The sequence below is a fragment of the Scyliorhinus torazame genome, chromosome 6, assembly GCF_047496885.1.
Source record: "Scyliorhinus torazame isolate Kashiwa2021f chromosome 6, sScyTor2.1, whole genome shotgun sequence".
In the NCBI taxonomy this organism is placed as follows: Eukaryota; Metazoa; Chordata; class Chondrichthyes; order Carcharhiniformes; family Scyliorhinidae; genus Scyliorhinus; species Scyliorhinus torazame.
Genome location: NC_092712.1, coordinates 242,134,260 through 242,156,162, shown reverse-complemented (window position 1 = coordinate 242,156,162; position 21,903 = coordinate 242,134,260). Strand labels below are relative to the sequence as shown.

The 21,903-nt window shown below is 49.8% G+C and overlaps 1 protein-coding gene across 1 annotated transcript in view; it reads left to right on the top strand.

Moving 5' to 3' along the window:
* The window catches only part of myo10 (myosin X), a 366,827-nt gene that overhangs the window by 280,988 nt on the left and 63,936 nt on the right, over positions 1–21,903 (top strand). The gene's annotated exons all lie outside the window — the stretch shown is intronic.

Genomic DNA, 21,903 nt, shown 5'->3' with positions numbered 1-21,903 from the left:
TTTCAAAGGAAAACAAACTTAACCTCTCTAATGTATCTTCGAACAAAAGATCCTTACCCCTTGGACTGACCACCAATATTTATTACAAACCCATCGACACCTCCAGTTACCTTGACAACAGGTCCTTACATCCTGCTTACTGTAAAGACTCCATCCTGTTCTCCCAGTTTCTCCACCTCCACGACACCTGTTCCAATGATGCCACCTTTGAAAACAGCGCTTCTGACATGTCTTTTCCCTCAACCAAGGATTTCCCCCCTATGTTGACAGGGCACTCAACCGTGTCCAGCCCATCTCTGACACCTCTGCCCTCGCCACTTCTCCGCTCTCCCAAACCATGACAGGGTCCCTCTTGGGCTCACTTTTCACCCCACCAGCCTCCACATTCAAATGATCATCTTCCGCCATTTCCACCAACTCCAGCATGATGCCACCATTAAACACGTCTTTCCCTCACCCCCATCCCTGCCAGCATTCTGCAGGGACCACTCCATCCATGACACCCTGGTCCACTCCTCCATCACCCTGAATCCTTCAACTCCTTCCATGGCCCGCTCCCCTGAAATTGCAGAAGGTGAAACACCTCCTTTACCTCCTCCCTCCTCACTACCCAAGGGCCCAAACATTCCTTTCAGATGAAGCAGCATTTCACCTGCACCACCTCCACCTTGGCTGACTATAATTGCTGCTCCCACCCCAGTCTCCTCTATACTGGGGAGACAGAACACAGACTGGTGTTCAAACTGGAGGAACATCACATCATCTTCTGATGAGGCACCTTAAAGCTTTCTGAACTCAACATTGCGTTCAACAAGTTTAGACAGTAAACTTTCCCTCCATTGTAACCCCACCTCCCCCTTTTGTTGTTTGTTATCAATCATTTTTCAGCTCCCTGGCCTGCTGTCCCTGACTGTTCGGTTGCTCCCATTAACATATTGTTGCGATCTCTCCTATTGCCACCATTAGCACTCTTCATCCCTTAATGGCACCATTAACACTCCCCTTGGTCATCTGTTCATAACAAATGTGCTTATATCTCCTTTTCCCTGGCCTTCTGTTCTGCTCCACCTCTTCCACCTGCTTTCCAAATATAGAATTCTGTATATTTCCACCTTTCTTCAGTCAGTTCTGTACAATCGTTATTTAGACTGAAAACATTGGGTTTCCCTTCACAGATGCTACCAGACCTCTGCTGATTTTATCCAGCATTTTCTGTTTTTAATCCTTATCCCTAAAATTGTTCTTGTGAATATGTTCTGCACTCTCTCCAATGCCTTGATATCCTTATAAAAATAATAATAATATTTATCAGTGTCACAAGTAGGCTTACATTAACACTGCAATGAAGTTACTGTGAAAATCCCCTAGTCACCACACTCCGGCACCTGTTCGGGTACACAGAGGGAGAATTCAGAATGTCCAATTACCTACCATGCATGTTTTTTGGGATTTGTGTGAGGAAACCAGAGCACCCGAAGGAGACCCACACAGACACGGGGAAAACGTGCAAACTCCGCACAGACAGTGACCCAAGTCGAGAATCGAACCTGAGTCCCTGGCATTGTGAAGCAACAGTGCCAAGACCTGAATGCAGAGGGTGGCACAATGGTTAACGCTGCTGTCTCACAGCTCCAGGGTCCCTCGGGTGACTGTCTTTTGGAGTTTGCACTTTCTCCCCCGTGTCTGCGTGGGTTTCCTCCGGGTGCTCTGGTTTCTTCCCACAGTCCAAGGATGTGCAGAGTTATTGGCCAGGTTAGTTGGGGTTACTGGGTTACGGGAATAGGGCTTAAGTAAGGTGCTCTTTCGAAGGGCTGGTACAAACTCGATGGACCGAATGGCCTTCTTCTGCACTGTAAATTCTATGATACAAAGAAGGAGGTGCTGGAAGTCTTTTTTTTTTAAATATTTTTATTGAAGCATTTACAAAAAAATTTATAACAATAACTAACAAAACAATAATAACATAAACATCAACATGGTAAAGTAGACATTTCCCACCCAACCCCTTCTGTACATCCCTTAACCATATTGCACCTACCCGTTCCCCCCTCCCCCCTCCCCTTCAGAATGCTGCTTCTGCTGACATTTTCATTTTCCCCGAGAAAGCCGACGAACGGCTGCCACCTCCAAGAGAATCCCAGCATTGATCCCCTCAACGCAAACTTTATTTTCTCCAGCTTGAGAAACCCAGCCATGTCACTGACCCAAGTCGCCACACTCAGGGGTTTCGAGTCCCTCCACATTAAAAGGATCCATCTCCGGGCTAGCAGGGAGGCAAAGGCCAAAACGTTGGCCTCTTTCACTCCCTGAACTCCCAGGTCTTCTGACACTCCAAAGATCGCCACCTCTGGACTCTGCACTACCCGCGTACCTAGCACCTTGGATATTGCCTTGGCAAACCCCTGCCAGAATCCTCCAAGCTTCGGGCATGCCCAAAACATGTGGACATGGTTTGCTGGGCTTCCCGCACATCTCGCACATCTATCTTCTACCCCGAAAAACTTGCTCATCCTCGCCGCCGTCATGTGTGCCCGGTGTACTACCTCCTCACCTAGCTCCTCCTCCCACTTGCCCTTCAATTCCTCCACCGGGGCCTCCTCCGCCTCCAACAACTCCTGATAGATATCTGACATTACTCTGTCCTGTATCCCCTGTAGCGGGATCAGCGGGAAAGCCACCACCTCTTTCCTCAGAAAGTCCCGGACTTGTAAATATCTGAAACCATTCCCCGGCGGCAACTTGAACTTGTCCTCCAGCGCCTTCAGACTGGGAAAACTCCCATCTATGAATAGATCTCCCATCCTCCTAATTCCTGCTCTCTGCCAACTTCGGAACCTGCCATCTATCCTGCCCGGCGCGAACCTGTGGTTATTGCAAATAGGGGTCCAGACTGACGCACCCTCCACCTCCTCCATTGCCCCCAGATCCCCAATGCCGCCACCACCACCGGGCTAGTGGAGTACTGGGCCGGCGCGAACGGCAGAGGTGCCGTTACCAGTGCTCCCAAACTGGTGCCTTTGCATGACGCCGCCTCCATCCGCTCCCATGCCGACCCCTCCCCCATTACCCACTTCCTAATCATCGCTATATTCGCCGCCCAGTAGTAGTTGTAGACGTTCGGCAAGGCCAACCCACCCTCCCCCCGACTGCGCTCCAACAACATTTTCTTCACCCAGGGTTTTATTCGCCCATACAAAACCCAAAATAATCTTGTTTACCCGCTTGAAAAAGACCTTCGGGGTGAAGATGGGGAGGCACTGGAAGAGAAACAAAAATCTGGGGAGCATCGTCATTTTCACGGTCTGAACCCTTCCCGCCAGCGATAGCGGGAGCATATCCCATCTTTTAAAGTCCCCCTCCATTTGCTCCACCAGCCAGGTTAGGCTGGGCCTAACAGGCATTAGTGTAATGCCTCCCATTTCCGAGCCACCTGTATTCACAGGTAGTGAAAGCTCCTCTCTACCATCCTGAGTGGCAGCTCCTTCAGTCTCCTCTCCTGCACCCTTGCCTGGATCACGAACAATTCACTTTTTCCCATGTTCAATTTGTACCCCGAGAACCTGCCAAATTCCCCCAAGATCTGCATAACCTCCCCCATCCCCTCCACCGGGCCCAAGATGGACAAGAGCAGATCGTCCGCGTACAGCGAAACCCTCCCCAAACCCAAACCTTCCCAGCATCTCCCAAAGATACTCCCACTCCACCCGATCAAAAGCCTTCTCCGCATATATCGCAACCACCACCTCCGCCTCCTCTCCTTCTGAGGGCGTCATAATTACATTCAAAAGCCTCCGAACGTTGGCATTGAGCTGTCTACCCTTAATAAATCCGGTTTTGTCCCCCCCTATCACCCCCGGGACACAGTCTTCTATCCTAGTGGCCAAAACCTTAGCCAGCAGCTTGGCATCTACGTTCAAAAGCGAGATCGGCCTATATGACCCACATTGCTCCGGGTCCTTTTCTCGTTTAAGGATGAGCGAAATCGAGGCCTGCGACATCGTTGGGGGGAGGATTCCCCTCTCTTTAGCCTCATTGAAGGTCCTTGAGGTGCTGGAAGTTTTAAAGCGCTTCAAGGTAGATAAATCCCCGGGACCTGATGAAATGTATCCCAGGGCATTGTGGGAGGCTAGGGAGGTTATTGCGGATACCCTAGCAGAGATATTTGAATCATCGACAGCCACAGGAGAGGTGCCTAAAGATTGGAGGGTAGCAGATGTTGTGCCTTTGTTTAAGCAGAGAAAAGCCTGGGAATTACACACCGGTGAGCCTAATGTCTGTTGTGGGTATGTTGTTAAAAGGTATTCTGAGAGACAGGATCTACAGGCATTTAGAGAGGCAAGGACTGTTAGCATGGCTTTGTGCGTGGAATATCATGTCTCACGAATTTGTTTGAGTTTTTTGAAGGGGTAACCAAGAAGGTAAATGAGGGCAGTGCAGTCGACGTTGTCTACATGGACTTTAGCAGGGCCTTTGACAAGGTACTGCATGTAGGGTGTTGCATAAGGTTAAATCCCACGGGATCTAGGGTGAGATAGCCAATTGGATACAGAATTGGCTTGATGACAGAAGATTGGTCAGAGGGTGGTGATTGTTTTTCAAACTGGAGGCCTCTGACCAGCGGCGTGCCGCAGGGATCAGTGCTGGGTCCACTGTTATTTGTGATTTATATTAATGATTTGGATGAGAATTTAGGAGGCATGGTTAGTAAGTTTGCAGATGAACCTTAGTTAGGCCACACTTGGAGTATAGTGTTCAATTCTGGTCGCCACACTACCAGAAGGATGTGGAGGCTTTAGAGAGGGTGCAGAAGAGATTTACCAGAATGTTGCCTGGTATGGAGGGCATAAGCTATGAGGAGCGATTGAATAAACTCGGTTTGTTCTCACTGGAACGAAGGAGGTTGAGGGGCGACCTGATAGAGGTATACAAAATTATGAGGGGCATAGACAGAGTGGATAGTCAGAGGCTTTTCCCCAGGGTAGAGGGGTCAATTACTAGGGGGCATAGGTTTAAGGTGAGAGGGGCAAAGTTTAGAGTAGATGTACGAGGCAAGTTTTTTACGCAGAGGGTAGTGGGTGCCTGGAACTCACTACCGGAGGAGGTAGTGGAGGCAGGGACGATAGGGACATTTAAGGGGCATCTTGACAAATATATGAATAGGATGGGAATAGAAGGATACGGACCCAGGAAGTGTAGAAGATTGTAGTTTAGTCGGGCAGTATGGTCGGCACGGGCTTGGAGGGCCGAAGGGCCTGTTCCTGTGCTGTACATTTCTTTGTTCTTTGTTCTTTGTTTGTTTTATGACACCAAAATTGGAGGCATAGTGGACAGTGAAGAAGGTTATCTAGGATTGCAAAGGGATCTTGATCAATTGTCTGTGCTGGGACCACAACTTTTCAGAATATACATTAATGATCTGGAAGAAGGAACTGAAGGCACTGTTAAAATGAAATGAAAATCGCTTATTGTCACAAGTAGGCTTCAAATGAAGTTGCTGTGAAAAGCCCCTAGTTGCCACATTCCGACGCCTGTTCAGGGAGGCCGGTACGGGAATTGAACCTTGCTGCTGGCCTGCCTTGGTCTGCTTTAAAAGCCAGCTCTTTAGCCCTGTGCTAATTTTGCAGATGATACAAAGATCTGTAGAGGGACAGGTAGTATTGAGGAAGCAAGGGGGCTGCAGAAGGATTTGGACAGGCTAGGAGAGTGGGTAATGAAGTGGCAGATGAAATACAATGAAAAAAAGTGTGAAGTTATGCACTTTGGAAGGAGGAATTTAGGCATAGACTATTTTCTAAATGGGGAAATGCTTAGGAAATCAGAAGCACAAAGGGACTTGGGAGTCCTTGTTCACGATTCTCTCAAGGTTAATGTACAGGTTCAGTCGGCAGTTAGGAAGGAAAGTACTTTTCACTGTACTTCGGTACATGTGACAATAAATCAAATCAAATCAAACCAAATGCAATGTTAGCAGTCATGTCAAGAAGGCTAGAATACAAGACCAGGGATGTACTACTGAGGCTGTATAAGGCTCTGGTCAGACCCCATTTGGAGTATTGTGAGCAGTTTTGGGCCCCAGATACTTAAAACCGAGATGAAGAGGAATCTCTTCAGCCAGAGGGTGGTGAATGTGTGGAACTCTTTGCCACAGAAGACTGTGGAGGCCAAATCATTGAGTATCTTTAAGACAGATAGATAGGTTCTTGATTAATAAGGCGATCAGGGGTTATGGGGAGAAGGCAGGAGAATGGGGATGTTTAGCACTGGGCTAAATCGCTGGCTTTGAAAGCAGGCCAAGGCAGGCCAGCAGCACAGTTCAATTCCCGTACCAGCCTCCCCGAACAGGCGCCGGAATGTGGCGACTAGGGGCTTTTCACAGTAACTTCATTTGAAGCCTACTTGTGACAATAAGCGATTTACATTCATTTTCATTTCATGAGACACATATCAGCCATGATTGAATGGCGGAGCAGGCTCGATGGGCCGAGTGGTCTAATTCTGCTCCTACGTCTTATGGTCTAATTGGGCCAGTGGGCTGATGAATTGCAGATGGAATTTAATTTTGTTTAAATGAGAGGTGATGTATTTTGGTAAATCGAATTGGGGCAGGACCTACTCAGTTAATGGTAGTGTGTTGGGGAGAGTTATAGCACAAAAGAGATCTAGGAGTGCCAGTTCATAGCTCCTTGAAAGTGGAGTCACAGGTAGACAGGCTGGTGAAGAAGGCATTCGGCAAGCTTGGTTTCATTGGTCAGAACATTGAATACAGGAGTTGTGAATCTTGTTGAAGTTGTACATTAGTACGACCACACTTGGAATACTGTGTACAGTTCTGGTCACCCTATTATAGAAAGGATATTATTCAACTAGAAAGAGTACAGAAAAGATTTACTAGGCTGCTACGGGGACTTGATGGTTTGAGTTATAAGGAGAGGTGGAGAGACTGAGACTTTTTTCCCTGGAGTGTAGGAGGCTTTGGGGTGATTTTATAGAGGTCTATAAAATAATGAGGGGCATAGATAAGGTAGATGGCCAACATCTTTTCTCAAAGGTAGGGGAGTCTAAAACTAGAGGGCATAGGTTTAAGGTGAGAGGGGAGGTACAAAAAGGGTCCAGGGGGGCAATTTTTTCACACAGCAGGTGTTGAATGTTTGGAACGAGCTGCCCAAGGCAGTAGTAGAGGCGTGTACAATTTTGTCCTTTAAAAAGCATTTGGACAGTTGTATGGGTAAGATGGGTATAGAGGCCACAAACTGGGCGGCATGGACAAGTTGGGCCGAAGGGCCTGTTTCCATGCTGTAAACCTCTGACTGACTTTATGAGGGGGAGCCAGTGGATGTGTCCTATTTAGACTTTCAGAAGGCTTTTGACAAAGTCCTGCATAAGAGATTAGTGTGTAAAATTGAAATTAAAGTGCATGGGATTAGGGTAGTGTATTGAGATGGATAGAAAACTGGTTGGCAGACAGGAAACAAAGAGTAGGAATTAACGGGTCTTTTTCAGATTGGCAGGCAGTGACTAGTGGGTACCGCAGGGATCGGTGCTCGGACCCCAGCTGTTCACAATATATATTCATGATTTAGATGAGGGAACAAAATATAATATCTCCAAAATTTCAGATGGCAGAAAGGTACAAGGGAGGGTGAGCTGTGAGGAGGATGTGGAAATCCTTCATTGTAATTTGGACAAGTTGAATGAGTGGGAAAATTAATGACAGATGCAATGTAATTTGGATAAATGTGAGGTTATCCACTTTGGTAGCAAAAATGAGAAAGCAGACTATTGTCTGAATGGCCATAAATTAGGAGACTGGAACATGCAACAAGACCTGTGTTCTTGTACACCAGTCACTGAAGGTAAGCATGCAGGTACAGCAGGTAATAAAGAAGACAAATGATATGCTGGGCTTTATAGCGAGAGGATTAGAGTACAGGAACAGGGATGTTTTGCTGCAATTACACAGAGCCTTGGTGAGGCCACACCTGGAATATTATGTGCAGTTTAGGTCTCCTTATCTGAGGAAGGATGGTCCTGGGATGGCGGGACTGATGTGTGAGGAGAGATTGAATCGGTTAGGATCGTATTCGCTGGAGTTCAGAACGATGAGGGGGGGCGTCCGAGAAACCTATAAATTCTAACAGGATTAGATAGGGTAGATGCAAGAAGAATGTTCCCGATGGTGGAGGCCTTCAGAACCAAGGATCACAGTCTGAGGATACGGGGTAGACCATTTAGGACAGAGATGAGGAGAGATTTCTTCACCCAGAGAATGGTGAGCCTCCAGAATTCATTACCACAGGAAGTAGTTGAGGCCAAAACATTGTATGTTTTCAAGAAGCAGTTGGATGTAGCACTTAGGGCGAAAAGGATGTAAGGAAATAGGGGAAAGCGGGATTAGGCTATTGAGTTGGATGATCAGCCATGATCATAATGAATTGTAAAGCAGGCTCGAAGGGCTGAATGGCCCACCAAACTCCCAAACAGCAGCCCGCATGTTAACATAAATAACAAAAGGAATGAAAAATCACCCATAGTCACTATTAACACATACAGCCCCCCCCCCCCCCCCCCCCCCCCCACAATGTTCGATGTAATCCAATTCTCGAAAGTGCATAATGAATAACGTCCATGAATTGTCAAACCCCTTCATCCTTCCCCTCAGTTCAAACTTGACCTTTGTCAACAATTCCAACAGGTCCCCCCGCCACGCCAGGACACAGGATGGAGAGGTTGATCTCCATCCCAACAGGATCCACCTTTGGGTGATCAACAAGGCGAAAGCTACAACATTTGCCTCCGCACCCGTTTTCAACCCCGGCTGGTCTGACACTCCGAATATGGTCTCCCGAGGGCCTGGGTCCAGTTTCACGTGCACAACTTTATAGATTACCCTAAAAACCTCCTTCCAGTAATCCTCCAGTTTTGGACAGGACCAAAACATATGAACGTGGTTTGTGGGGGCCCCCCCGCAACGTTCACACACATCTTCTACCCCCTCAAAGAGCCGGCTCATCCTCGTCCTTGAAAGGTGTGCTCTATATACCACCTTCAGCTGGATCAGCACCAAACTTGCGCACGAGGTGGAGACGTTCACCCTCCGGAGCACCTCATACCAGAACCCCTCCTCCCAGAACCCCTCCTCCATATCCTCTCCCAATTCTTCCTCCCACTTTGCTTTGATCCCTTCCGACGGTGCCGCCTCCTCTTCCAAAATAGCCCCGTAAACTGCCGACACTACCCCCTTCTCCAGCCCCCCTGTCGTCAGCACCTCCTCCAGCAATGTGGAGGCCGGCTCTACCGGGAAGCTCCTTTCTGGCAAAGCCTCAAACCTGCATGTATTAAATATTTCCTCCTGCTCTCGCTGGCTATAGAGCCACTGGCAATTGCTCTGAGGGCCTCAAGGGGCTGGTTGGTGGAGGGGGGGGGGGGGGGGGGGGTGGAGCACAGAGTCTCGCTATATGCGGACGACCTTCTGTAAGTTTCAGATCCTATTGAGGGGATGGAAGAAATCATGGGAATTTTAGGGGAATTCGGCCGGTTTTTAGGGTATAAGCTTAATGTGGGGAAGAGCGAGTTGTTTGCGGTCCAGGCGAGGGGCAGGGGAGGCGACTGGGGGAATTGCCGTTTAGATTGGTAGGGGACGGTTTCAGGTACCTAGGTATCCAAGTGGCTACATAAATTGAACTTGGCCCGGTTGGTGGATCAGATGAAAGATGATTTCCGGAGATGGGATGCGCTCCTGTTGTCTCTAGCTGGTAGAGTCCAGATGGTGAAAATGACGGTCCTCCCGAGATTCCTGTTTGTATTTCAATGTCTCCCCATCTTCATTCCGCGGTCCTTTTTTAAGCGGGTCAATAAAGTTGTAGCGGGCTTTGTATGGGGGGGGGCAAGTCCCCGCAAGTGAGGAGGGTAATGCTGGAGCGGAGTCGGGGAGAGGGAGAGCTGGCGCTGCCGAACTTTAGCAATTATTACTGGCCGGCTAACCTGATTAGGAAGTGGCTGGTTGGGGGGGGTCGGCATGGGTGCATATGAAGGCGGCTTCTTGCAAAAGCACAAGTTTGGGGGCGCTGGTAACTGCACCTCTGCTGTTCCCGCCGGCGCAGTACTCCACCAGCCCCGTGGTGGTGGCGGCCTTGAGAGTCTGGGGGCAGTGGAGGAGACATGTGGGAGCAGAGGGAGCATCGGTCTGGTCCCCAATCTGCGATAATCACCGGTTTGCCCAGGGGAGGATGGATGGGAGGTTCCGAATATGGCGGAGAGCGGGGATTGAGAGGATGGGGGACTTGTTTATAGAGGGGAGCTTTCTGAATATGAGGGCGCTGGAGGAGAAGTTTGCATTGGTGGGGGGAAACAAATTTCGATATCTGCAGGTGTGGGACTTTCTGCATAGACAGGTACCGACCTTCCCACTCCTGCAGCTAAGGGGGATTCAGGACAGGGTAGTTTCCAGAGGATGGATAGGTGAGGGGAACGTTTCTGACATTTACAAGGAACTTGTGGGATCAGAGGAGACGAGACGCAGACTGAGGAGCTGAAGCGAAAGTGGGAGGAGGAGCTGGGGGGAGAGATAGAGGAGGGCCTTTGGATGGACGCGTTAAGTAGAGTCAACGCGACCAGGACGTGTGTCAGACTCGGCCTGATTCAATTCAAGATCGTTCACCGGGCTCACATGACAGTGGCCCAGATGAGCAGATTCTTTGGGGTGGAAAATAAGTGCGCAAAATGTGCTGGAGGACCAGTGAACCATGTCCACATGTTCTGGGCATGTCCAAAGCTGAGGGGATTTTGGCAGGGGTTTGCTGACGTCATGTCCATGGTATTAAAAACAAGGGTGGCGTTGAGTCCAGAGGTGGCGATTTTCAGGGTGTCGCAGGATCCAGGAATCCGCAGACGTTCTGGCCTTTGCTTCCCTGGTAGCCCGGAGGCGGATATTACTAGCATGGAGGGACTCAAGGCCCCCGAAGTCGGAGACCTGGCTATCGGACATCGGAGCTGTCTCTATCTGGAGAAAATTAAGTTTGCCTTGAGAGGGTCACTGTTAGGGTTCACCCGGAGGTGGCAACCATTCATCGACTTCTTCGCGGAGAATTCATCGTCAGCAGAGTGGGGAGGGAGGGAGTTAGGTTAGTGTAGATTTGAGGGTTAATTAATGGTGGGACCTGTTGGGGAAGGACGTGGTATTTGCACTATGTTTATATTTTCATGTACATTGTTTATATTGCTGCTGTTACAATGCCAAAAAATACCTCAATAAAATGTTTATTAAAAAAAGAAATACATCCCCCCCGCCCCAGAGATGAGAAGGAATTTCTTCAGCCAGAGGGTGGTGAATCTGTGGAACTCTTTGCCGCAGAAGGCTGTGGAGGACAATTCACTGAGTATCTTTAAGACAGATAGAAAGGTTCTTGATTAATTAGGGATTAGGGGTTATGGGGAGAAGGCAGCAGAATGGGGATGAGAAAATATCAGCCATGATTGAATGACGGAGCAGACTCGATGGGCCGAGTGGCCCAATTCTGCTCCTATGTTTTATGGTCTTATAGACCCCAAGAAACACATCTTTTAGTGTCCTAATTCCTTTCTCCTCCCATCTCCGAAAATTTCCATCCCACTTCCCTGGCTCAAATCTATGCTTCCCCCGAATTGGCATTTCCCTTGAACCTGCCCCCAACCCAAAGTGCTGGCAAAACTGCCTCCAAATTCTCAACGATGCTATTACGACTGCACTCCCTGAGTATTTCCCCGGGGAGCGGTGCTGTTGCTAGCGCCTTCAATCCCGACCCCCTGCACAAACTCTCCTCCATTCTGACCCACTGGGAATCAACCCCTCTGACCCAGCTCCGTACCTTCTCCACATTCGTCGCCCAATAATAATACATCAGGTTCAGAAGACCCAAATCCCCTGCCTGCCTCCCTCTCTGTAGCAACACCTTTCTAATTCTGGCCACTTTCCCTCCCCATATGAACGAGATAATCATCCCTTCAATCTCTCAAAAAAAAGATGTCTTTGGCAGGAAAATCGGCAGGCATTGGAAAATAAACAGGAATCGCGGCAACACATTAATTTTAACCGCCTGTACCCAACCCGCCAGTGACAGAGGGAGACCATCCCACCTTGCCAGATCAGCTTTCACCCTCCCCACCAAACTATAAATGTTGTACCGACGGAGCCCTACCCAATCCCAAGCAACCTGCACACCCCGGTATCTAAAATGAGTCCCTGCCCGACTGAATGGCTGCCCCCCCACCCCCGACCGAGACACCACAAAATATTCACTTTTGTCTAGATTTAATTTGTACCTCGAAAGACCCAAACACCCGAAGCAGCCCCAGTATTCCCCCGATTGACACACTCGTTCCGACAGGTATAACAACAAGTCATCGGCATGTAAGGACACCCTATGCTCTAACCCCCCCGCGCACTATCCCTTTCCATACCCCCGAACTTCTTAACGCGATGGCCAACGGCTCAATCGCGAGTGCAACCAGCAAGGGGGGGGGGACATAGGACATCCCTGCCTAGTCCCAGGATGGAGAGAAAAGTATTCTGAACTGATGTTATAACCACCTCTGTTTCCTTCCCCTCCGCCAGTGCCATAACAACGTTCAATACCTTCCTAATGTTCGAAAAGAGCTGCCTCCCTCTCACAAATCCCGTCTGATCCTCACCTATCACCTTCGGGAGGCATTCCTCCAGCCTACCTGCGAATACCTTCGCCAATATCTTTGCGTCCACATTAAAGGTGATATGGCTATACGACCCACATTCCGTCGGATACTTATCTTTTTTAAGCAACAGGGAAATCGATGCCTGCCCCAAAGTTTGTGGTAACCCCCCTTCTCTATTGCCACCATCAGCGGTACCAGCTCATCCTTTAATTTTTTATAATATTCCACTGGAAACCCATCCAGCCCTGCATCCTCCCAATCGTGACATTTATCTCCTGCTCCACTATCGTCCCTTCTAATGTAGCCTGTCCCCCTCCCCTAACCTCGGGTACTTCAGCCCATCTAGAAATTCCTGCATCTCCCGGTCTCCGCCAGGTTGCTCTGACTTGTACAACCTCTCATAAAATTCCTAAAGACCTTGTTAATCTGATCTGGAGCTACCACCAACTTCCCTGTCCTGCACCTGGACAATTTCCCTTGCCACCGCCTCCCTCAGAAGCTGACCCACCAACATACCCGCCTTCTCTGGCTGGCTGGAGAGGAAATTGCTGAGGCCTTGACAGAAATCTTTGGATCCTCGCTGTCTTCAGGGGATGTCCCGGAGGACTGGAGAATAGCCAATGTTGTTCCTCTGTTTAAGAAGGGTAGCAAGGATAATCCCGGGAACTACAGGCCGGTGAGCCTTACTTCAGTGGTAGGGAAATTACTGGAGAGAATTCTTCGAGACAGGATCTACTCCCATTTGGAAGCAAATGGACGTATTAGTGAGAGGCAGCACGGTTTTGTGAAGGGGAGGTCATGTCTCACTAACTTGATAGAGTTTTTCGAGGAGGTCGCTAAGATGATTGATGCAGGTAGGGCAGTGGATGTTGTCTATATGGACTTCAGTAAGGCCTTTGACAAGGTCCCTCATGGTAGACTAGTACAAAAGGTGAAGTCACACGGGATCAGGGGTGAGCTGGCAAGGTGGATACAGAACTGGCTAGGCCATAGAAGGCAGAGAGTAGCAATGGAAGGATGCTTTTCTAATTGGAGGGCTGTGACCAGTGGTGTTCCACAGGGATCAGTGCTGGGACCTTTGCTCTTTGTAGTATATATAAATGATTTGGAGGAAAATGTAACTGGTCTGATTAGTAAGTTTGCAGACGACACAAAGGTTGGTGGAATTGCGGATAGCGATGAGGACTGTCTGAGGATACAGCAGGATTATGAGGGGCATAGACAGAGTGGATAGTCAGAGGCTTTTCCCCAGGGTAGAGGGGTCAATTACTAGGGGGCATAGGTTTAAGGTGAGAGGGGCAAGGTTTAGAGTAGATGTACGAGGCAAGTTTTTTATGCAGTGGGTAGTGGGTGCCTGGAACTCGCTACCGGAGGAGGTGGTGGAAGCAGGGACGATAGTGACATTTAAGGGGCATCTTGACAAATACATGAATAGGATGGGAATAGAGGGATACGGACCCAGGAAGTGTAGAAGATTGTAGTTTAGTCGGGCAGCATGGTCGGCACGGGCTTGGAGGGCCGAAGGGCCTGTTCCTGTGCTGTACATTTCTTTGTTCTTTGTTCTCTCCATGCTCGTAAACTGCACCCCTTGCTCGCCTCAGTTGGCGCACCACCTTCCTGATAGATAGTCAGTCAAAGCTCGCCTGTAGCTCCTTCCCTTTTTCCAAGTTCGTTGGGTTCCCATCTTCGGCATAATCCTATCTACCTCCAACATCTCATCTAACCACCCTCTGACTCTCCATCCTCTCCTCTTTATCCACCCTAGCCTTAAACAAGATCACCTCACCCCTCACCACCGCCTTTGGAGCCTCCCAGACAACTACTCCGACACCTCAGCCATGCAGTTGAAACCTACATATTCCCCGATTACTTTTTCAATTTCATCACAGAACCCTCGGTCCCCCACATGGGTCTCTGTACCACCCCCTTCTCCAATACCATATCCGCCCAATGCAGACCATGATCTGATATTGCAATTGCCAAGCCCCCCCCCCCCCACTGTCAGTTTGTGTGAGTCCAAGTCGGGGATGGCCCCACACACCTCTGCGAATCCCACATCGTCCCAACTGGGACCATCTGCACTTACCAGTGCCACCAGCCTCCCCTCCAGTGTCCCTGTCACAATCATATATCTACCCCCCTGATCTGCAACCACCTTCTCCATCTGGAACCGTACCCTTTTGCTGACCATTACCGCTACCCCTCGAGCACTTCTGTCAAATCGAGAGTGCAACACCTGGCTAACCCAGCCCTTTTTAAGTCTCAACTGGTCCATCACCCTCAAGTGAGTCTCCTGCAGCATGGGTACATCGGCCTTCAAACTTTTTTTAATGAACATTTTATTGAGGTATTTTTGGTATAGTAACAACAATAAAATAAACATTATACATGAAACCATAAACATAGTGCAAAAGCCATTTACCTCTTGTACAGGTCCCACCCTTATTGACCCCCTACTCGAATCTAAACTACTCCCGCCCCCCCCCCCCCCCCCCCAAATCTGCTGACGATTAATTTCCCGCAAAGAAGTCGACGAGCAGTTGCCACCTCCGGGTGAACCCTAACAGTGACCCTCTCAAGGCGAACTTGATTTTTTCCAAACAGAGAAAGCTAGCCATGTCCGATAGCCAGGTCTCCGACTTCGGGGGCTTTGAGTCCCTCCATGCTAATAGTATCCGTCTCCGGGCTACCAGGGACGCAAAGGCCAGAACGTCTGCCTCTTTCTCCTCCTGGATTCCCGGGTCTTCCAACACCCCGAAAATCGCCACCTCTGGACTCAGCGCCACCCTTGTTTTTAACACCATGGACATGACATCCGCAAACCCCTGCCAAAATCCCCTAAGCTTCGGACATGCCCAGAACATGTGGACATGGTTCGCCGGTCCTCCCGCACATTTTGCGCACCCCAAAGAATCTGCTCATCCAGGCCACTGTCATGTGAGCCCGGTGAACAACCTTAAATTGTAGCAGGCTGAGCCTGGCACATGTTGCAGACGTGTTGACTCTACTCATAGTCCACCCATAGACCATCTCCTCGGTCTGCGTCTCCTCCGACCCCATAAGCTCCTTATAAATGTCCGAGATGCTCCCTTCTCCTACCCACCCTCTGGAAACTACCCTATACTGAATCCCCCTTAGCGGTAGGAGCGGGAAGGTTGACACCTGTTTACGAAGGAAGTCCCGCACCTGCAGATACCTGAATTTGTTTCCTCTCGCCAACCCAAACTTTTCCTCCAATGCCCTCATACTCGGAAAGCTCCCCTCTATAAACATATCCCCCATTCTCTCAATCCCCGCTCTCCGCCATAAACTGGAGATTATCACAGATTGGGGCCCAGACCGATGCTCCCACTCCTCCCACATGCCGCCTCCACTGGCCTCAAACTCTCAGGGCCGCCACCCCCACTGGACTGGTGGAGTACCGTGCCAGTGGGAACGGCAGAGGCACAGTTACCAACGCCCCCAAACTGGTGCCCTTACATGAAGCCGCCTCCATACGCACCCAAGCCGACTCCTCCCCCACCACCCACTTCCTGATCATGGCTATATTAGCCGCCCAGTAATAGTTGCTAAAATTTGGCAGCGCCCTCTCCCTGACTCCGCTCAACCATTACCTTCCTTACTCGCGGGGTCTTGCCCGCCTAGACAAAGCCCATGATCACTCTGTTGACCCGCATAAAAAAGGACCGCGGAATAAAGATGGGGAAACACTGAAATACAAATAGGCATCTCGGGAGGACCGTCATCTTCACCGTTTGCACCCTCCCAGCCAGAGACAACGGAAGCGTGCCCATCTCCGAACATCATCCTTCATTTGGTCCATCAGCCGTGCCAGATTCAATTTATGCAGCAGGTCCCATTCCCGCACCACTTGGATGCCTAGGTACCTAAAGCTTCCCTTTACTAACCTAAATGGCAACTCTCCCAGTCGCCTCTCCTGTTCCCTCGCCTGGACCACAAACATCTCACTCTACCCATATTAAGCTTATACCCCGAAAACCATCCAAATTCCCCTATAGTCCTCATGATTTCCTCCATCCCCTCTATTGGGTCCGAAACGTACAGAAGCAGGTCATCCGCATGGAGCAAAACCCTGTGCTCCCCCCCCCCCCCGGACCAGTCCTCTCCAGCCTCTCGAGGTTCTCTGAGCAATTGCCAACAGTTCTCTAGCCAGCGCAAACAACAGTGGGGAGAGGGGGCATCTCTATCTCGTCCCCCGGTGCAGTCTAAAATAGTCCGATGTTGTCCTATTTGTCCGTACACTTGCCACAGGACCCTGATGCAGTAACCTGACCCAGTCAATAAAGCCCTGCCCGAATCCAAACCGTCCCATTCTACCCGATCAAAAGCCTTTTCTGCATCCATTGTGATCACTACCTCCACCTCCCTACCTTCCGGGGGCATCATGATCACATTTAACAGCCTTCTTACATTGGCCACCAAATGCCTGCCCTTAACAAACCCCGTCTGATCCTCCCCAATAACGTCCAGAACACAATCCTCGATCCTGGAGGACAAGAGTTTGGCCAGCAACTTGGCATCTATATTCAACAGGGAGATTGGCCTATAGGACCCACACAGCTCCGGGTTCTTGTCCCGCTTAAGAATCAGCGAAATCATTGCCTGTGACATCGTCGGGGGCAACACACCTCTTTCCCTTGCCTCATTGAACATCCGCAACAACACCGGCCCCAATATCCCCGAGAACATTTTATAAAACTCCACTGGGTACCCGTCCGGACCCGGGGCGCTACCCGTCTGCATGGCCTTCAAACTTTTAAGATTCGCAAGCACCCTTGACACTTGACTGGACAAAACAAAGAACAAAGAAAAGTACAGCAGCGGAACAGGCCCTTCAGCCCTCCAAGTCTATGCCGACCATGCTGCCCGTCTAAACTACAATCTTCTACACTTCCTGGGTCCGTATCCCTCTATTCCCATCCTATTCATGTATTTGTCAAGATGCCCCTTAAATGTCACTAATGTCCCTGCTTCCACCACTACCTCCAGCAGCGAGATCCAGGCACCCACTACCCCCTGTGTAAAAAAACTTGCCTCGTACATCTCCTCTAAACCTTGCCCCTCGCACCTTAAACCTCTGCCCCCTAGTAATTGACCCCTCTACCCTGTGAAAAAGCCTCTGACTACCCACTCTGTCTATGCTCCTCAATTTTGTAGACATCTATCAGATTGCCCCTCAACCTCCGTTGTTCCAGTGAGAACAAACCAAGTTTATTCAACTGCTCCTCTTAGCTAATGCCCTCCATACCAGGCAACATCCTGGTAAATCTCTTCTGCACCCTCTCTAAGGCCTCCACATCCTTCTGGTAGTGTGGCAACCAGAATTGCACACTATACTCCAAGTGTAGTCAAACTAAGGCTCTATACAGCTGCAACATGACTTGCTAATTCTCAGAGCCCCGGCCAATGAAGGCAAGCATGCCGTATGCCTTCTTGACTACCTTCTCCACCTGTGTTGCCCCTTTCAGTGACCTGTGGACCTGTACACCAAGATCTCTATGACTGTCAATACTCTTGAGGGTTCTACTATTCACTGTATATTTCCTACCTGCATTAGACCTTCCAAAATGCATTACCTCAGATTTGACCGGATTAAACTCCATCTGACATCTCTCCGTCCAAGTCGCCAAACAATCGAAATCCTGCTGTATCCTCCGACAGTCCTCATCGCTATCCGCAATTCCACCAACCTTTGTGCCGTCTGCAAACTTACTAATCAGACCAGTTACATTCTCCTCCAAATCATTTATATATTCTACGAACAGAAAAGGTCCCAGCACTGATCCCTGCGGAACACCCACGGGACCTCCCAACCTTCTCAGGTTCCACGTGACTATCCTAACTGGGGGTCTCTCACCCACTTCTTATCCACCATCATCATACCATCGGGCCCTGCTCCATGAGCCTGATCTTTGCCATTATCAACATCGAACCCCCCCCCCCCAAGAATCTCCCACTGCACTTCCTCTCGAAAAAATCGCACCCAGCATCGACCCTCTTTCACCTCTCTCACCCCCCCCCCCCCCCCCCCCACCCCGCTTGCTCGCCTCGTAGACCTATCGAAACCTGCTAACCAGGCTCCAATATCCGCAGCCCTCGTCTCACCTCACCTACGTTCAATAGCCGAATTTAGTTAGCTCGCGCGGATGCCGCCCCCCCCCCCCCCCCCCCCGCAAGGCATACCGTCCCTCCCACCCAGTCCCAGAAGAATAGAAAAACAATCTAACCCATACAATTCAATGAAATAACATATAAACGTCGCAACAAAAAAATGTCAATCAAACCAAACAAAAACTTCAACTCTAACAATGTGAAGTCAAGTAAGTTACAATACAGGTTAATGAAAAGAAAGTTATAACATTTATACATTTTCCAGCTCCCCAGTCACAGGCCACGATGTCTCTTCTAGCTCCACTCCTCACTTCTGTCCCAAGCCTTCTGCCTTCAGGAACACCTCACCTGCCTCCACCATTTCAAAATAAAAACCTTTGGTGTTGTACGTCACCCTCAGCTTTGCCGGGTATACCATAGCAAATCGCAGTCACTTGTTGTACAGTGTCGCCTTCACTCGGCTGAACGCCGCTCGTCTCTTCGCCAACTCCACTGTCAAGTTCTGGTAAATCCGACCTCTAGCACCAGCCCACTGCACCTCCCGCTTCTGCTTCGCCCACTTAACAGCTTCTCCTTCAAGAGGTATTTCTAGAAGCAGATAGTTACTGCTCTTGGCTGCTCATTTACTTTGGGTTTCGGCCTTAACGACCGATGAGCTCGGTCCAGTTCATACCGGGAGGGGCCTTCACCCTCCCCCATCACCTCCGCCAGCATCTTAGCGAAGTACTCTGTTAGCCTCGAGCCCTGTGCCCCTTAGGGCATGCCCACAATTCTCAGATTGTGCCGCCTCAAGCGGTTCTTCAAGTCCTCGAGCTTTGCTCGGAGTCCTCTGTTGACCTCCACCACCCTCCAGAGCTTGTCCCCCATCGAGGTGAGCTGGTCGCTGTGCTGCAACATGGCCTTCTCCACTTCCTATATCTTTTCACCTTGTTCTCTCACCTCAGCCGATGTCTTTGCCACAGCTACCCTCACCGGGGCGATTGCCTCCTCCACCAATGATTTCAGTGCGACCGCCATCTCCGTCCTCAACGCCTCCAGGTGCCTCGCAAACCACTTCTCCAGCTCCACAGCCATCACCTCGGTCACCTTTTCCACTGTAAGTAGTGCGGCCCCACCATGCGGCCCGGCATCCGCCATCTTGTCAGTGCTTTTGCTGGTCCTGTCGTTTGACGGCGAACCCGCGATTCCCCCCTTCTTCCCAGCTGCTTTTCGCATTCTTTAAAGACTTATTATTTTTTCTTTCTTTCTTCAATCCTAAAATAAATAAATAATATTTTTTTTAAATCACTTCCCCCGGGACCAGACTTCAAACTTTTCAAACATCTATTTTCAGCGGGAGCCACCCAATGTGCTACTCCCCCTCTACATGCCGCATCCTGGATTTGGGCCTGCCGCCTCGACTGCCTCGCCTCATGTTAAGCTCTGCCCCTCCCGCTCACTTCGGGTTCGATGCCTCGCCGCCGGACACTCCCGCGGGGCTCCTCACCGGCTCCAAACCGGCCCGACCTGGCGCCCGTTCCTCAGGCCCCAAAGGCTGAAGAAATTCAGGATAGAAAAAAGAAGGGGGAATAAACAATGAGAAATAGCACATCCCAGGGGAGCCTCTTCTTGACGCGGCTGCTCCACTCGCGAGCGCCACCGGACGTCCCCGTACATCTGTTCTTGTACCTTCTTCCACATACATGCTATAAACATCCAGAAATTTATCAGGGTCTGAAACCTGCGCACATCAGGCAGCACAATTGGCAGACCAAAAGTGGATGCGCTCTGTGTTTCTGAATGTGATCAGACCCAGACTGCGATTTCACCCTGGCTAGCCGAGCAAAGTTAGGGTGGGCATATCCAGCGAGCTACCTGAGCATAGTTGCTGTGGAGCTGCCGCAGGAATCTGCCAGAAGTGACCAGTGCGTGATCCAGCTTTAGCTAAGGCGTCGGCCTTGCAATTCCCGGGTGGGGAGGTGTGGTGATGGCTCTTTACTTTAATGATGCCTTTTGTGCGGCCGATGGCTGTCTTAAGAATATGTTTCAGGAGAGGGGCAGATGTTAGGGGTTTTCCGTCGGCGGATACAAAACCTCGAGATTCCCACAGGAGAAGGAATTCTGTTAGACTGTTGCAGACATTGTATGTCCGCAGACGTTGGAAAGGAGTCTGGGTGGTCAATTACATAAGCTATGGCTGCCAGTCCTGCGGCCTGCGAACCCAAGTGGCCGGGTAATTTTAAAGATACCTCTTTAGTGGGCGTCCCTGTGAATCCTCCATGTAAATCCCGCATCCTGTGATTCTTACTCAATCCTCAACAGTGGAGGAGCCATCTACATAGATCCTTACTGTGTCCCTTATGTCTTGGGAACTTTGCGTCTCACCGTTTACACATGGTTGTAATGATTTGGGAACAAAGGGTCCTGTGGGATGTGTGGCTGCAATTATCTGTTAATTGTGTGGGGTCCCTGCATATTGGAGATTGTCTGCTAAGAATGTGTGTGTCTTGGTGCGTTTTACAGAAATATCCCTGCTTTGTAATAAGAGTGTCCAGCGAGCTGCTCTGATCTGGCTAACTGAACCATAGAACATAGAAAAATACAGCACAGAACTGGCCCTTCGGCCCACGATGTTGTGCCGAACCTTTGTCCTAGATTAATCATAGATTATCATAGAATTTACAGTGCGGAAGGAGGCCATTCGGCCCACTGAGTCTGCACCAGCTCTTGGAAAGAGCACCCTACCCAAGGTCAACACCTCCACCCAACACTAAGGGCAATTTTGGACACGAAGGGCAATTTATCATGGCCAATCCATCTAACCTGCACATCTTTGGACTGTGGGAGGAAATCGGAGCACCCGGAGGAAACCCACGCAGACACGGGGAGGATGTGCAGACTCCGCACAGACAGTGACCCAAGCCGGAATGGAACATGGGACCCTGGAGCTGTGAAGCAATTGTGCTATCCCCAATGCTACCGTGCTGCCCTTAAGAACAAATAAAACTACACTATATCATTTTACCGTAATCCATGTACCTATCCAATAGCTGCTTGAAGGTCCCTAATGTTTCCGACTCAAATACTTCCACAGGCAGTGCATTCCATGCCCCCACTACTCTCTGG